The sequence below is a fragment of the Ranitomeya variabilis genome, chromosome 2 (assembly GCF_051348905.1).
Source record: "Ranitomeya variabilis isolate aRanVar5 chromosome 2, aRanVar5.hap1, whole genome shotgun sequence".
Lineage (NCBI taxonomy): Eukaryota > Metazoa > Chordata > Amphibia > Anura > Dendrobatidae > Ranitomeya > Ranitomeya variabilis.
Window position 1 is genome coordinate 574,837,242 of NC_135233.1, and position 13,465 is coordinate 574,850,706.

Consider the following 13,465-nt stretch of genomic DNA (forward strand, 5'->3'; position numbering starts at 1 on the left):
GCCACCCGCGTTGTAACTGCGGAGAAGGAATCCTGCACACGTCCTCACTATGCTGTCACCAGGGCTCAATGGCATCAGGCAGTGTTTACATTGAAATGTCTGAGAAATGTGAGTCACACAGCTGAGGAGTTGTGGTCAGCTCTGGAGACCGAGTTCCATTAATGGTTGTCTCCACTCAACCTGCAGCCAGGAAAGGCCGTGTGCGACAATGCTGCAAACCTGCGTGCGGCCCTTCGCCGGGGCAATGTCACACATGTACCTTGTATGGCTCACGATTTGAACCTGGTTGTCCAGCAATTTTTATCCCACTATCCCGGACTAGATGGGCTTTTGCAGAGGGCATGGTCGCTGTGTGCTCACTTACGCCATTCGCATCCCGCAGCTCGACGACTTGCATCTCTACAGAAGTCGTTGGGCCTGCCAGTTCACCGGCTGAAATGCGATGTGCCCACACGGTGGAATTCAACTCTGCACATGTTGCGCCGACTGTGGCAGCACCGACGAGCCCTGGTGCAATACGTTATGACGTATAGCCTGGGCCAACGAGATCAAGAGGTGGGGCAAATCACGCTGCAGGAGTGGTCTCGGATCAGGGACCTATGCACCCTTCTGCACAGTTTTGAAATAGCAACGAAGATGTTTAGTGCTGACGATGCCATTATCAGCATGACCATTCCGGTGATTTACATGCTGGAGCACACCTTACACAGTGTTCGGAGTCAGGTGGTGGAACAAGAGGAGGAGGAGGAGGAACAGGAGGAGTCGTATGCGGAAGGGATCATATCTCCAAGGTCAAGAAGGTTGGCAGCACCAAGGCGGCTGGCATTGGAGGCTGGGGGAGAGGGATTACCGAGGGCGCATGGTAGCAGCCAAACTGTTGAGGAAGGTGCAGGAGGCGAGGAAGAAGTGAAGGACGAACTGGCGCTGGGCATGGAAGACTCATCAGATGAGGGAGACCTTGATCAAATTTCTGTTGCGCGAGGTTGGGGGGAGAGGGCAGACGATGGAAGCATGATTCTCACCTCGCCACCACCAAGACAACAAGGACTTGGTCCTCCTGGATGCGCAAGACATCTTCTTGCTGCACTTCCTGCAACATGACCCTCGGATTGTCAGAATCCGAAGTAATGCCGACTACTGGGTTGCCACACTCTTAGATCCCCGGTACAAAAGCAAATTTGGCGAAATAGTTCCTGCCATAGAAAGGGATTCACGCATGCAGGAGTATCAGCAGAGACTGTTACAGAATCTAACATCTGCTTTTCCACAAAACACCAGTGGTGCACGTAGTGAATCTCTGAGTTCTAACTTGCCAACCGTGGGATTATCGAGTCATCACTCAAACCGTAACAGTAACATCGTATCTGGTGGTCTTTGCAAGGCCACAGGAGACAAGAAGTCTGACGCACAGTTAACGCCTAGAGAGGATGGTACAAGAGTAGCTCCAAGTTAACATCGATGCCATGACTGTGGAACTGGACCCTTGCTCATTTTGGGCTTCCAATCTTGAAAAATGGCCTGAGCTCCCCACTCACGCCTTGGAGATCTTGTCGTACCCCGCAGCCAGCGTTCTCTCTGAACGTGTGTTCAGCGTGCAGCGCCCCAGAGTCCTGGTCGTTGCAGTAACGTCGCTCTGCCGCTAAGGGGGGGCGATGTTGCGTCTGATTGCACTAAAGGAGTTCACCTGACCAGGTAACACTTACACTACACTTCACACTCCGGCCACCAGGGGGGGTGGTTCTATCTAGTAGGCCACTCCTCACACTCTGGTAAAACTGGGGGTTGGACAGGAAGACAGTGAGAAGTAACTGGGAAGAGCTAGAGAGAGGACCTGTCAGGGATGGGATCCTGACAGATTCCTAAGAAAGGACAAGAAGCGAGGTTTATTGTGCTGAGTGAGAAAAGCAGGAATACAGCAAAGAGGCAATAGGACCAGAAGGAGTTGTGCTGTAAGACCGAGGCAACATCCTTGTGAGGCGCAAACAGTCGGTGGCCGGAACGCTGAGAAAGTAAGAGACTTTAAGTACTACTTCAAACCACGGCAGGGCAGCCAATTATAGGTTGGCTGCCTCACTTAAACACCTAAGCAGACAACGGAGGCAGCTGTGGGAGAGGGGCGACTCTAGAGTCCTGGAAGAACTCCAGGCCTACCCCGTCATACGGGTGCGTCCTAGCCATATCATCTGGGGGACGGAGAGAACGAAGATCAGAGACAGACAGAATAAGTTGTGAGGACCATCCCGGGGTGCTCAGCAGGGAAGGACTACAACACACACAGGCGCTAGAAGGTAGACGCTGATTCCCACCTGTTAAAGGGGACTCCTGATGTGCCTTCGGACCGGCCGGTCTCAGACAGCCCGGTTAACAGTGCCCTGGATTGGACACCTCAAGACCTTCAGTAAAGAGGTAAAGAGACTGCAACCTGGTGTCCTCGTTATTTACTGTGACCAGCACTGCACCGCACGACCACCACCATCCACACCTTTCATTGGGCGCCCCTCAGCAGGGTCACGGACCGGGTCTAGCCACCGTGACAACCCCAGAGCAGAGACTCAGAGGCCCGGTACCGGGTACCCTTCGGCCCTGCGACAGTGGGGGCGCTACAAGCGCTGCTGGTGGTGTGCTGACAGATAAGCGCACGCGGCTGTCCAGTGACAATGTAGACAGACTAACGTTCATCAAGATGAACAAATCCTGGATCCGCAAGGACTTTTCTACCCCTGTGTCATCTTAGGGAGACTAAAAGCTTGATGATTTTTGAAAATCACCTCACCAACCGTTTTAAAAAAACTCTGGCGAAATTGATGCCACTTAAGTGGTGTCTGTAGCCGAATTTTGGGAAAAAATGGAGACTCTTTGATTTAGTCTCCTTGCTGAGTTTTACATGACGTTGCCATCGTCAATTCCAGGTGGGTGGGGTCGTCTGCAGAGTTGTTTACTCATACTATGGCCTGGGATTCAGAGGTCTGCTCCAAAGCTTCAGTGTCTGCTAGTCAGCAGAGTAGCCCAGCCACTCACCGCCTGTTTACCTAAGTACTATTGTAGCAGCATCTGGCCCAGGAAATCCTTTTGGACCTAGTAGAATTTAGTGCTACTCAGCAGCAGCGTACCCCACCCATGAAGCAAGCTACATTGCCTGTTGATCTAATTACTAATTTTTAACTGATCTAGCCCAGGAAATCGTTTTGTACCTAATAGCATTTTGTGCTACTCAGCAGAGTACCCCACCTATGAAGCAAGCTACACCGCCTGTTTACCTAACTACTATTTTTTAATGTAGAGTAGCTGCGGAGACACCATCACGTGTTTCTCAACGCAAGCAATGAATAGCCAGGCCTTTCCCCGGGAAGGAACAACCACGGGAAGGGCAGCATCCGATAAAGGAAAACATCCAGTAAAGGAAAACCACCTATGCCAAGCATGGTATCCATCCACAGACAGCTGTTTCGGGGTTTTTGCCCCTCATCAGTGTGGAGTAGGAAACTGGCTACTAGGAGCAGTGCCTAGTAAAAAGGCTATGAAGGTACAGATGATTGACCTCGTGGAGACCAAAACATCCAACACCGCGGAGACACCATCACGTGTTTCTCAACGCAGTGATCCAGAACACTGCCCCAATATGCAAATGCATGTAGAGTAGCTGCGGAGACACCATCACGTGTTTCTTAACGCAAGCAATGAATAGCCAGGCCTTTCCCCGGGAATACCAAGATAGGTGCTTTTATTGATTTATTTTTTACACTTTTTACCTGCTTTAATAGTCTCCATGAAAGACTAGAATCTGCGATCATCCGATTGCCTGTGCTACACAGAGCAAGGCTTCGGCCCTTCTCCAAGTAGCCAAAATGCTCACTTGCTATGAGTGCCGACTGCAGGGTGGTGCTTATAGCTATCCAGCAATGACAACCAAAGGGGTATCTTGCATTTAACACAGCGGCATTTAACACAATCGAGCTTCCGGCATGATCATGTAAAATGCCGCTGTCAGAGATTGACATTTAACATGTTAACAGCTGTGGGTGGATCGTGATTCCACCCGCTGCTGTTAGGGGCACATGTCAGCTGGTCAAATCAGCTGGCATGTGCCGGAAAGGCTGCGGGCTCATAGAAGCCCGCAGCAAACAGGGGGAGGCCACCTTAGAAGTACCTAAATGTCTAAATTAAAAATATACAGGACTTACAATAAATATATAAAAAAGGTACAAATAAAACTACACACAAATATGCAAAACAGTTATAAAATAAAAAGGGAGAAATAACAGAAATACCTTTAACGTTTCCATCTACAGTTATCGTCTGCTTTCCTGAGGGACGGAGAAATGATTTATGGATCGCATCAGCCCTTAGGCTGCCCTCACATGTGAACCCTTCTCTTTGTGTAACCCAGCTTTTTATAGTCCGGACCATAGGCTCGTATTTCCAGGATGACCTGGAATGGTCCATTTAAACGATGCTGTCTGTGAATGGACGACGAGCCACGTTGTGCCCTTCCAAATATGTGTGTCTTCATATACAGACAATGGGAAATATTCCTTCTATTACAGAGCATTTGTTAACCCCCCTCTAAGCTCAGAATCCAGGAATGAGCTTAATGTAACTCTACTGCTGTTATGATTTCCCTTATTGATTTTCCTTCATGCCTCCACCCTTCTGAACGTGCATGGGAGTTTGACTTACTTGTCAGCTCCACAGCACATATCCAGTCCCGGCCCCCCTTGGCGAGAAACTCTCTGCATTGCCATGATCAATTCCTTTCTTATGTTGAATTGAAAACTAATATTGCTGCAAAATCAGGCTCCATCTGAGCAATTTTCCATTATCCCCCACTATGTTGAGCCAACTCAGTGGGTTATGACCTGTGATCACTTGAGTTGCGCTCATAGAGGTAGGGTTGCAGTTTCTGTAGAGTTCACACAATTGCCAAATGTTCCTTTTCAATGGTGGCAAAAGCAACCACACTGGGCAGGAGTTTCCTGCTTAGATAGAGAATTTGGTGCTCTTCACCTTGTTGGTTCTCCTGGCTGAGGACCGCACCTAGCCCATAAGTGTTGGTATTAGCCTGTGCCACAAACCTGCGAGTGAAATCTGGGGCATGAAGAATAGGTGAACTAACCAATTCTGACTTTAGGACCCCAAAGGATTCCTCACATTGAGAAGTCAAGAAATAATTTGGGAAAGCTTCTTCCTGGTCAGATCAGCTAACGGCTTAGCCAGAGCACTGTAGTTCGGAACAAACTTCCTATAATAATTGGCCGTACCAAGGGAAGACATTACCTGCCACTGGGTTTGTGGGATAGGCCAGTCCGTGATGGCTTCTGCTTTCCCTTGTTCAGGTTTTAGCACCCAACCCCCTACATGGTGTCTGAGGTATCGTACCGCCAACATGGCTGACACTTATCTTGCTTAACAGTCAGACCTGCTATGTTAAATCTCTTCCGCATGTCGCCCCTCTCCTCAGGAATGCTGTAGACGGGTAAAATACAAGTCTCCCCATCATGATGAGTTTCCAGCCTATCGATGTGACAAAATTTTCGACGTTTTGTAAGTTCATCCAGTGTCACAACACACTTACCATCATTTAAACAATTAGATAAAGTATACGGTCCCTCCCCTGCAGCCTGTCATTTGTTTTGCAACATAGGAACCTACACCCAAACCTTCTCGTTCATTTAGGCCTTGGTCACATTCTCATGAGCCAAGTCGCTCAGTTTCTGCTTTCTCTCCCAGAGTCTCAGTACATATTCCATCACAGAAACTCCTGGAGTTTTAGGCCGAAGTCACACTAAACATATGAAAAAATTGGTCCGAGTCTCCCTGCCGTGAGTCGCACCAGTGTAATGCAGGTGTCATGCGAGTACAATCCGATTTTTCACACCTAGCATCCGATTTACATCCGAATGCAGTGCGATTGCTATCAGATTGCAATGCGATTTTAACATGAGCTTTTACATAGAGAATTGCTCTATGTGATTTACACATCATATTCAAAGGAAATGTTCGTCAAAACATAGATTAAAAGCCGGCAATTCATGTGCCACATAAAGTAAAATCACACTGACAGGATAGAATAGAGTATATATATATATATATATATATATATATATATATATATATATATATATATATATATATATATATATTTTACATACACATACACACATAGGATGCATAGGTATATAGATGTCAGTGACACACATATATGTGTATTTAAATTGCATAGATAGAAAGATACAAGAAAAGCCAGCAATTCATGTGCCGTGTACTGTAAAGTCACAGCAGGAGCCGACAGGATAGAAGAGATGATACATACAGTAAATACACATAGGATAAGTAGATATATACATGTCAGTGACGAACAATTAATACAGTGTGTAGCTTACTGTACATGTATTTAGTAAAAGATTATTTTTCGAAAAAAAAATGGTGTGGGTTCCCGTGCAATTTTTATATCCAGCAGAGGGAAAGCCGATGGCTGGGGGGCAGATGGTGATAGCCTGGGAAGGGGGTAATACCCATGGAGCTTCCCAGGCTATTAATATCAGCTCACAACTGTATACTTAGCCTTTACTGGCTATTAAAATGGGGGACCCCCCAAAAAAAATGACGTGGGGTTCCCTATAATTAATAACCAGCAAAGGCTATCCAGACAGCATCGGGCTGATATTAATAGCCTAGGAAGGGGCCATGGATACTGCCCCCCCAGGCTAAAAACATCAGCTCTCAGCCACCCCAGAAAAGCGCATCTCTAGTTCTGGCACTTAGCCTTGCTCTTCCCACTTGCCCTGTAGCGTTAGCAAGGGGGTGATAGTTTTGGGGGTTTGATGTCACCATTGTATTGTCAAGTGACAACAAGCCTCGAGGTTAGTAAGGGAGAGGCGTCAATAAGCAGCCTGTCATCCAGTAGACACAGAGCACCTTGTGCTCAGTGTCTCCCTATGAACTGCTATTCCCTGTCTGAGAGCACAGCAAGCGTGAGAAAGTTCTCATCTGACAAGTCCTACGAGTTCACAGCTAATGACCTCACTTCACTTATGTGACATCGGCGTGAGCGCTGGTGGAAATTTTTCCATGGCGCTCGCGCTGACATCAGAAAGGTGAAGTGAGTTCATTGGCCATAATAGCAAGAGTTAATGGTTGAGATTAGCCCAGAGTGAGTGGGGATAAAGCCCCCGTCTCACTAAGCGAGATCGCTAGCGAGATCGCTGCTGAGTCACAAGTTTTGTGACGCATCAGCGACCTCAGTAGCGATCTCGCTATGTGTGACACGTAGCAGCGACCAGGCCCCTGCTGTGAGATCGCTGGTCGTGTCGGAATGGCCTGGACCTTTTTTTGATCGTTGAGGTCCCACTGGGTAGCACACATCGCTGTGTTTGACACCTTACCAACGACCTCGTTGACGACTCAGACACTGAATCGTCATAATAGCTCCCATGTGACATCGTTGTACAGGTCGCTACAGGTCGCTGGTGAGATGTCAAACAGTGAGATCGCAGCAGCGATCGTTGGGAAGATCTCACTGTTTGACATCTCACCAGCGACCACATAGCGACGCAGCAACGATCCCTGACAGGTCGTATCGTTGTCGGGATCGCTTTAGCGTCGCTAAGTGAGATGGGGCCTTAAGATGAAGAGGGGACAATAGACTTCCTGTCAGGAAGGCAGATAGAACCCGGAGTGCATAGAGGAAGGACATAAGGTTCAATGTGAGCAGTGCTGCATCCTTGTATGTTCCTAGAAGCCAGAGGAGACTGGGAGAGAGAGATAGCACGATCCAGAGCAGAAACGAGGAAGAGTGACAGAGTGATTCACCGGAGATTGGTCTTGGGAGAGGATACCCCAGAGTTTATAACGGGCTTAGACAGGACAGAGTACACAAGACTAAGAGTGCACCAGCAGGAGTTCCAGAACGTCGGTAGAAGAAAGGATAAGTATCAGCCATACTGGCACCAAAGTTCCCCAGAGGGGATAGAAGATGTGGAACCGAGGCTTGAATAAAGGACTCTTGCTAGCTGAATTGTAATGTCGAGTTGAGTTGTGGTGAAGTAGTAAAGACAGAGAACAAGTAGCGAGAGAGAAGAGAAAGGGACTGAATTTCTGTGAGTTATTATCAAGGAAACATTTGAGAAGATATGTACCTGCTATTCACTGTAATCCTACCCAAATTAATGTTCAGCGAAAAGATTTATAATAAACTTATTATCTCCCTTGTCAAACTGTCAAACATCTGGTCCTGGCCAACCAGCAACATTGGTTACATGTGGCCTGCACAGGCATAGCATCCTCACAACTAGCCCGGACCACCACCTTCAAGCATCATGCCGGGACGAAAGAGACAAGTACCTCGCCCCCGGCTAGCGCCCCACGTCATGTTACACTTGCATCAATCATTGAATATTGATCTGTGCCTTTGTGAACCCTCATTGTTTTAAAGAGCATTAATTGATTTTCTGACGCCCAATCTCATCCAACACTCTACAGAACAGATAAAGGGTGGTAAACACGGTCCTTGATTAGTAATAGGTATTTAAACTGGTTGTTCACGTTCGGAGGCTTTTTTTTTTTTTACTTAAATACATATATAGTTGGGACTAAAAATAATTTTTGCAGTTGGGTTTCATTTTTTGCTTTTGCAAAATCTTTGTTTCCCTGAACATTAAACATTGATGTGGTCTATGGTGGTAGGCCAGATAGGATGCTCAGGAAGGGACAAATGATAGAATTACAAACTCCCTTGGCAGACCATCCTAGGAGGCTCACTGATGGATTCTCAGTTAACTCATTCTGCAGCCAGCAATAGATAGTGCAACACAGAGGCTATAGATGGCAAACTGTGCAAAAATTTAATGAAACTACCGTAATCTGTAAAAATGATTGTTAGCCCAAAATTCATGCATTTAAAAAAAAAAAAAAAAAATCTCCCAAAAAGGTAGACAACCGAACATGGTTGGATAAGGTGTTATCTCAGCATGCTCGGGTGCTAACCGAGTGACTTCAGCATGCTCAAGGAAAAAAAAAAAAAAAAAAAAAAAAAAAAGTACTAGGACACATTTAAAAACACTGAAAAAAAAGTATTTCCAGTAAATGCTTAGGGGACAAAGGAGGAAAATGACAGTGTCAAAAATAAGGCTGCAAATTTTCATTTGAAAAATTTCATTTTCCAAAATAAGGAAGTAAAACAGAAAAAAGTATACAAACTAAAAAAAAAAAAGAGTGGTAAACCGAAAGAATCTAAAAACGTCAGTGCAGCGCGGCGTGAATCGAGATACATTCAGAGATTGCTGCATGTACAGATGATGTAGTACAATTTGCAGTAAATCCACAGTGACAGCTCCTCGTCATGCAATCATCCAGGATTATGCAATGTATGGTACTTGCCTTACATCATTTTTACAAATACAAGAGTTAAAAAAAAAAAAAAAAAAAAAAAAAAAGAAGAACTTCCCCAATTCACATGTGAGAATTAACACATTGCAAAATTCCCAAATGCTGTGCAAATGTCCGACTTCTACATTTCATATCACACGAACTGTATTGTACGTGCAAAAAAATGCACCATTTGCAACTAAAGGGAATCTTTCACCATCTAATCTAGGAGGAGCATAATGTAGAGAAAGAGACCCTGATTCCAGCGATGTGTCACTTACTGGGCTGCTTGCTGTAGTTTTGATAACATCACTGCTTTATTAAAGAGAAGATTATCGCTAGAGGACTATTAAACCTGCTGCCATGTAGTCCTCCATATTCATGAGCTGTGTATTATACCACAGCTCCTGGGCAGGGGAGGGAGCAAAAGAGAATACAGACAGGACAGCAGGGGATAACAGCTGCTGCTTTCTGGGAGATAAAACATGTTTTACCTCACAGTAAGATAACCCTTCTACAGCTGAAGCTACAGGTCTCGAAACCAAAAATCACAGTGTAATCTCTAGTGTACTGCGACTATGACAAGCAAGTTGCAAAAAATCCACCCAACTAGGTGTGACTTTCTGCAACTTGCAGATAGTGCTTATTAGGCCGGAGACACACTGGTGCGAGATACGGCCGAGTCTCGCTGGTTAAAAGCAAGCTGTGGTACCTGCACTCCGGAGCGGAGCGTGCGGCTCCATGTATTGCTATGCAGCTGCACGCTCCGCTCCGGAATGCAGGTGCCACAGCTTGCTTTTAACCAGCGAGACTCGGCCGTATCTCGCACCAGTGTGTCTCCGGCCTTAGCCATGCGATCTGTGTCATGGACAAAGTCACCAGATAGCCCCAGATTAAGAGGGGTGTGCACAAACAAATGGCCACAAACCTCAATGAATTTCAAGGTTGTAACGAAGGGTGGGGACGATTCCTCCAAAACAATGGGAGATGCCGATTACTTCCAAGTTATTGCTGTTAAAGATGGTTCTATAAACTAATGATTCATGGGGTGTGCCTAACCATATATTTACTTTCCTCAGGACTGTATACACATCCATTGTCTATATAGTACTGGGTCCCAAATAACGTTGTGTGTTTACTGTATTAGTCAGTTATTCGATGTGATCAGCCGATCACTTTATTAGTCACAGTATTTTGAGGTCAGGTAATCGGTTGACCAGCTCCTATGATCTCATGAATCAAACAGTAAAGGGGTTGTCTGGTCAAAACAGATAAGTCTGCAGTCCCTCTGTGTGACTGGAGACGTAGGAATCCCACGAGCTTACGCATTCGCCAGTTTCAGACTCAGGACCGGAGCGTATGTATGAGATATACATTGCGCCCACGGACCGGAACGTATGTATGAGTTATACATGCCCCGGTCAGTGGGCACGGCCTCGCTATCCAAAGACTTGTATTGATCGAGGCAGCGCCTTCCAACTGGCTATCCATGTCACTAGAAGATGCACAGACTCGCTCAATGCAAGTATATGGAGAGCGAGGCTGCACCCACCGGCCGTGTTAAGTATAAGGCCGGCGTCACACTGGCATATTGCATCCGATGCGAGATGCGATATGCTAGTGACACTCGGCTCCTGCTCGCAGCAGAGCAGGAGCCGAGTGTCATGCGTCTGTGCTCCGATTCTCTCGCACAGGGAGGATCGGAGCACAGCTGCGGAGGAGGCGGAGAAATTAATTTCTCCATCTCCTCCATTACTGGGGTCCGCTTATAACGCACAGCACTCGGATGATATCCGAGTGGTGTGCGCTGTCTCACTCGCACCCATAGGCTTATATGGGTGCGAGGGAGCCCAGAGTTTTCCTCGGTCCGAGACAATCGAAGCATGCTGCGATTGTCTCGGACCGAAGAAAACGGCCGACAAAAAGTCGGCTGCTGGGAGCTGCCCCATAGCTGAACATTGGTCCGAGTGCAATGCGATTTTTTATCGCATTGCACTCGGCCGTTTAAAACGCCAGCCTAACTCACACATACCCTCCAGTCCCAGGTCTGAAACCAGCGAATCCCCGCACTGTGTGCTATTCATAACTCAGAGTGACTGCACACTTATCTGTTTTGAACGGACAACCCCTTTAACAGGGTTTTCCAGTTTTCAAACAAAGCCTTCTCAATTTCCATACTCCCTCATTAAAAATAATAACAGCCTGTACTCACCTCCAGTATACCGGTATCAGATTTCCCGGGGGGGTCGGGTGACGTTGCTATATCTCATGCAGTCAATCAGCAGCGATTCACTCTCACTACCTTCTAGCTGCTTCTCTCTGACTTTCTCCGGATGTCAGTTCGGTCCCAAGGAAGCAAAAGTGAAGTGGACCATAAGAGGCCACACTAGTCAATACAACTATACCAAGCCTGGCCAAAAAAAAAAAGTTTATTTTTTGCGCATTTTCTGATTTTTATTTATTTATTTAAATTTTTCCCCCAGGTGGATTCCATCTGAAAAAGACGTTGTGTGCACCCCCTTACAGAGATTAGCAAATAAAGCAGATGCATGGTCCAGGGGCCACGTCGGTATTCGGTGGTCACCAGACGAGAGCCATGGGAACCGCCTCCTACTTGCTGGCGCAGTGTCATCACGCCGGGCCTACTAATCAGAAAAGGAGCAAGGGAGGCAGTTCACAGGGATCCCTTCCGGCGACCATTGAATACTGACAAGGCCGCGCGGCCAAGGTGCTGTGCATCGTTTCACTCATCTCCACTGTTTTTGTTTCCCATAGCAACCAATCATGGAGCAGCTTTCATTTTACCAGAGCTGTTTAAAAAATGAAAGCTGTGCTCTGATTGGTTGCTATGGGCAATAAAGACAGCTTTACTTTTGGACAGTTTTCACAAATGAGGCCAGCTATGCTCCGTATAGATGGAGAGAGTCAAAGGGAATCCTCGGGTGACACCGTGTGCACATCTGTCCGCCTCACAACAAGTGAAAAAAATCCATCATGTCAGATCTGGTCTAAAGTCTCAAAATCTGACGTTATGGAAAGCATAAGGCAGCAGAAATGGTTGGACAATGAGAATTAAACTGTGGTGAAGACCAAAATTTTGGGATCAAATCTGTGTCAGTCAGAGAACACAAGGTCTGCGGCTAGTGATGAGCGAGCGTGCTGGGATAAGGGGTTATCTGAGCATGTTCGAGTCCCCGCGGCTGGTCGACAATTCCTGCACGTGTTAAGGCTGTTGACCAGCCGGGAGACATGCAGCCGCAAGGGCTCGAAAGTAGTATTCGATCACGCCGAAGACACTCGAATAATGCCTTATCTGAACACGCTCACTCATCACTATCTGCCTCCCATTTACATCTGCTTACAAAATATTTGATTATTTTACCATAATTATGTCCCCAATGTGATACACATATATTCTTGGAGGAAGCTGTGTCCACTACAGGAGCAGGGCACACAGACATTCACCGACTTACGTAACGTGTTTGTTACAGCCCCTAAAATTAGGAAATCTCAGACACACCCAGAGCAGATACAGATAAGCTAATAATACAGGGAACGCATAACACTGACACACAGACACACATAATACGCATATGATAAAATCCGCGCATTGCGGCACTTACAGACAGATAACGTCTTGGAAGGAAGGATGTAACACAAGTGAGGATTTGTCTGTACATACAAAGCTTCTTCTGGTCTTACTTTCCTCCTCCGCCTTCTACTTCCTATTAAGCTCCAGCTCTCCTCCCATTTAACCTGCTCTTTACCTCTTAATCCACAGCAGAAATCTTCTCCCAGCTATCTATTTCCTGATGGTTTGTCGAGATATTAGGCCTCATTCAGAGGTCAGTGATCCACCAGTGTTTGGTCAGTGTCAGATTTTTACCCTACGGTCACAATCAGTATTTAGTCAGTATTTTACATCAGTATTTGTCAGCCAAAACTAGGAGTGGGTGATAAATGCAGAAGTGGTGACGTGTTTCTATTATACTTTTCCTCTGATTGTGGCTTACAAATACTGATGTAAAATACTGACCAAATACTGAAAGTGGGAACGTGGCTTTGGGACAGGTGCATTGTTTCCTCCATACTGTGACCTCGC

At 46.5% G+C, this 13,465-nt stretch overlaps 1 protein-coding gene across 1 annotated transcript in view; it reads right to left on the bottom strand.

Annotated features, from left to right (window-relative positions):
• Positions 1-13,096, bottom strand: part of LPCAT2 (lysophosphatidylcholine acyltransferase 2) — an 86,998-nt gene extending 73,902 nt beyond the window's left edge. Inside the window, exon 1 of the mRNA XM_077288260.1 lies at positions 12,987-13,096. The gene's annotated coding sequence lies outside the window, so the exon portion shown is untranslated. The remainder of the gene's footprint in view (positions 1-12,986) is intronic.
• Between the last annotated feature and the right edge of the window lie 369 nt (positions 13,097-13,465).